We start from the raw sequence: 4,306 nt of genomic DNA on the forward strand, positions 1-4,306 counted from the left end.
GTCTGAACCGGGACTTAGTTCCAGTCTGCACCGGGACTTGGCTCCAGTCTGCACCGGGACTTGGTTCCAGTCGGAACTGGGACTTGGCTCCATTCCGCACTGGGACCTGGCCCCAGTCTGCACCAGGACATGGCTCCAGTCCGCACCGGGACTTGGCTCCAGTCTGCACCGGGACTTGCCTCCAGTCTGCATCAGGACATGGCTACAGTCTGCACCGGGACTTGGCTCCAATCTGCACCGGGACTTGGCTCCAATCTGCACCGGGACTTGGCTCCATTCCGCACCAGGACATGGCTCCAGTCTGCACCAGGGCATGGCTACAGTCAGAACCGAGTCTTGGCTCCAATCTGTACCGGGACTTGGTTCCAGTCTGCACCGGGACTTGCTTCCAGTCGGAACCGGGACTTGGCTCCATTCCGCACTGGGACCTGGCCCCAGTCTGCACCAGGACATGGCTCCAGTCCGCACCGGGACTTGGCTCCAGTCTGCACCGTGATCTGGTTCCTGTCTGCACCGGGACTTTGCTCCTGTCTGCACCAGGACATGGTTACAGTCAGAACCGGATCTGGGCTCCAATCTGCACCGGGACTTGGTTCCAGTCTGCACCGGGACTTGGTTCCAGTCGGAACCGGGACTTGGCTCAATTCCGCACTGGGACCTGGCCCCATCTGCACCAGGACATGGCTACAGTCTGCACCGGGACTTGGTTCCAGTCAACACCGGGACTTGGCTCCAGTCCGCACCGGGTCTTGGCTCCAGTCAACACCGCGACTTGGCTCCAGTCTGCACCGGGACTTGGCTCCAGTCAACACTGCGACTTGGCTCCAGTCTGCACCGGGACTTGGTTCCAGTCAACACCGGGACTTGGCTCCAGTCCGCACCAGGACATGGCTCCAGTCTGCACCGGGACTTGGCTCCAGTCCGCACCAGGACATGGCTCCAGTCTGCACCAGGACTTGGCTCCAGTCCGCACCAGGACATGGCTCCAGTCTGCACCGGGACTTGGTTCCAGTCTGAACTGGGACTTGGCTCCAGTCAACACCGGGACTTGGCTGCAGTCTGCACCGGGACTTGGCTCCAGTCAACACCGGGACTTGGCTCCAGTCAACACCGGGACTTGGCTCCAGTCAACACCGGGACTTGGCTCCAGTCAACACCGGGACTTGGCTCCAGTCAACACCGGGACTTGGCTCCAGTCAACACCGGGACTTGGCTCCAGTCAACACCGGGACTTGGCTCCAGTCAACACCGGGACTTGGCTCCAGTCAACACCGGGACTTGGCTCCAGTCAACACCGGGACTTGGCTCCAGTCAACACCGGGACTTGGCTCCAGTCAACACCGGGACTTGGCTCCAGTCAACACCGGGACTTGGCTCCAGTCAACACCGGGACTTGGCTCCAGTCAACACCGGGACTTGGCTCCAGTCAACACCGGGACTTGGCTCCAGTCAACACCGGGACTTGGCTCTAGTCCGCACCGGGACTTGGCTCCAGTCAACACCGGGACGTGGCTCCAGTCCGCAGCGGGACTTGGCTCCATTGCGCACCAGGACATGGCTCCAGTCTGCACCGGGACTTGGTTCCAGTCTGAACCGGGACTTGGCTCCAGTCAACACTGGGACTTGCCCAGTCTGCACCGGGATTTGGCTCCAGTCAACACCGGGACTTGGCTCCAGTCTGCACCGGGACTTGGCTCCAGTCTGCACCGGGACTTCGTTGCAGTCAACACCGGGACTTGGCTCCTGTCTGCACCGGGATTTGGCTCCAGTCAACACCGGGACTTGGCTCCAGTCTGCACCGGGACTTGGTTCCAGTCAACACCGGGACTTGGCTCCAGTATGCACCGGGACATGGGTCCAGTCTGCCCCGGGACTTGGTTCCAGTCAACAACGGGACTTGGCTCCAGTCTGCATCGGGTCTTTGCTCCAGACCGCACCAGGACATGGCTCCAGTCTGCACCAGGACATGGCTCCAGTCTGCACCGGGACTTGGCTCCAGTCAAAACCGGGCCTTGGCTCCAGTCTGCACCGGGACTTGACTCCAGTCTGCACCGGGACTTGGATCCAGTCTGCACGGGGACTTGGTTCCAGTCTGCACCGGGACTTGGTTCCAGTCTGCACCGGGACTTGGTTCCAGTCTGCACCGGGACATGGCTCCATTCCGCACCTGGCCTTGGCTCCATTCCACAACGGGACTTGGCTCCAGTCTGCATCGGGTCTTTGCTCCAGACCGCACCAGGACATGGCTCCAGTCTGCACCAGGACATGGCTCCAGTCTGCACCGGGACTTGGCTCCAGTCAAAACTGGGTCTTGGCTCCAGTCCGCACCGGGACTTGGCTCCCGTCTATATCGGGTCTTTGCTCCAGACCGCACCAGGACATGGCTATTGTCTGCAACAAGACTTGACTCCAGTCTGCACAGGGACGTAGCTCCAGTCTGCACCGGGACTTGGCTCCAGTATGCATCAGGACATGGCTCCAGTCTGCACCGGGACTTGGCTCCAGTCCGCACCGGGACTTGACTCAAGTCTGCACCGAGACTTGGCTCCAGTTAACACCGGGACTTGGCTCCAGTCTGCACCGGGACTTGGTTCCAGTCCGCACCGGTACTTGGCTCCAGTCAAAACTGGGTCTTGGCTCCTGTCTGCACCGGGACTTGGTTGCACTCCGCACTGGGACTTGGTTCCTGTCTGCACCGGGACTTGGCTCCAGTCCGCACTGGGACTTGGTCCCTGTCTGCACCGGGACTTGGCTCCAGTCCGCACCGGGACTTGACTCCAAACTGCACCAGGCTTCACCTCAAAACCCCTAAGCTGAGAGACCACTCTGGAATCACCTCGAGATCGGAAGACCATGCAGAGGCCGCTGCAGGCCCAGAGATTGCCACATGCCACCACTTAACGCCATGCCGGGCTGAGGGGATGCCATGGAGGGCTGCCACACTCCACCAGGGCACTGCAATGCAAAGTGACCAAGCAGAGAGGCTGCCATAGGAGGTCTTTGCACCAGGCTGAGAGGACCCCTCACCATGTCAGCACTGAGGCTCGAACTTGTCAGATGCCAGGAATCATGGGAAGCCAGGAGGGAAGAAGCATGGAACACAAATAGGAAAGAAATAGACAAGAAAAAGAAAGAGGCCGGGTGGTGAGGATGAGCTCGCACTGAAGCGTCCTAGTCGGCCACCATCTTGGACCAGGGAATCAGAGATATACCATGGCAATACATACAGGCTGGCACATGTTGGATGTCAATGTCTGGGGATGTGGTGTGCATGTGACTGGAGCCCTTAACGCACGCCCTGAGCTGTTGATGCACACTTGTAACCCAGCGGCAAGTCCAAATATCCAAGACGTGGCTCTGGTTTCTGTGTTGAGTTTTCCAATTGGCTAGTTTGCTTGGTGGGTTTGATAAGATTTTGGCTGAAATATGAATATGCCATGATGTGCTTTTAGCAAAACACTTAAGCAACAATAAGAGTCAATTGGGAACTCCTAAATTGGAAGGGACTAATATATTGGCAGGGAGATTTGCCAGAGCTGCTCGGGAGGATTTAAGCTAGTATGGTCGGCGGGAGGGGCGGGTTTGGCTGAAATATGAATATGCCATGATGTGCTTTTAGCAAAACACTTAAGCAACAATAAGAGTCAATTGGGAACTCCTAAATTGGAAGGGGACTAATATATTGGCAGGGAGATTTGCCAGAGCTGCTCGGGAGGATTTAAGCTTGTACGGTCAGGGGGAGGGGCGGGGTGGGACCCAGGGAGATAGTGAGGAAAGAGATTAACCTGAGATTGGTACAGTAGAGAACAGAAGTGAGTCAAATAGTCAGGGCAGGCAGGGACAAGGTAGGACTAATAAATTAAACTGCATTTATTTCAATGCAAGGGGCCGAACAGGGAAGGCAGATGAACTCAGGGCATGGTTAGGAACATGGGACTGGGATATCATAGCAATTACAGAAACATGGCTCAGGAATGGGCAGGACTGGCAGCTTAATGTTCCAGGATACAAATGCTACAGGAAGGATAGAAAGGGAGGCAGGAGAGGAGGGGGAGGGGCATTTTTGATAAGGGATAGCATTACAGCCCTGCTGAGGGAGGATATTCCTGGAAATAAATCCCGGGAAGTTATTTGGGTGGAACTGAGAAATAAGAAAGGAATGATCATCTTATTGGGATTGTATTATACACCCCCTGATAGTCAGAGGGAAATTGAGAAACAAACTTGTAAGGAGATCTCAGCTATCTGTAAGAATAATAGGGTAGTTATGGTAGGGGATTTTAACTTTCCAAACATCGACTGGGAC

The sequence above is a fragment of the Chiloscyllium plagiosum genome, chromosome 3 (assembly GCF_004010195.1).
Source record: "Chiloscyllium plagiosum isolate BGI_BamShark_2017 chromosome 3, ASM401019v2, whole genome shotgun sequence".
NCBI lineage: Eukaryota > Metazoa > Chordata > Chondrichthyes > Orectolobiformes > Hemiscylliidae > Chiloscyllium > Chiloscyllium plagiosum.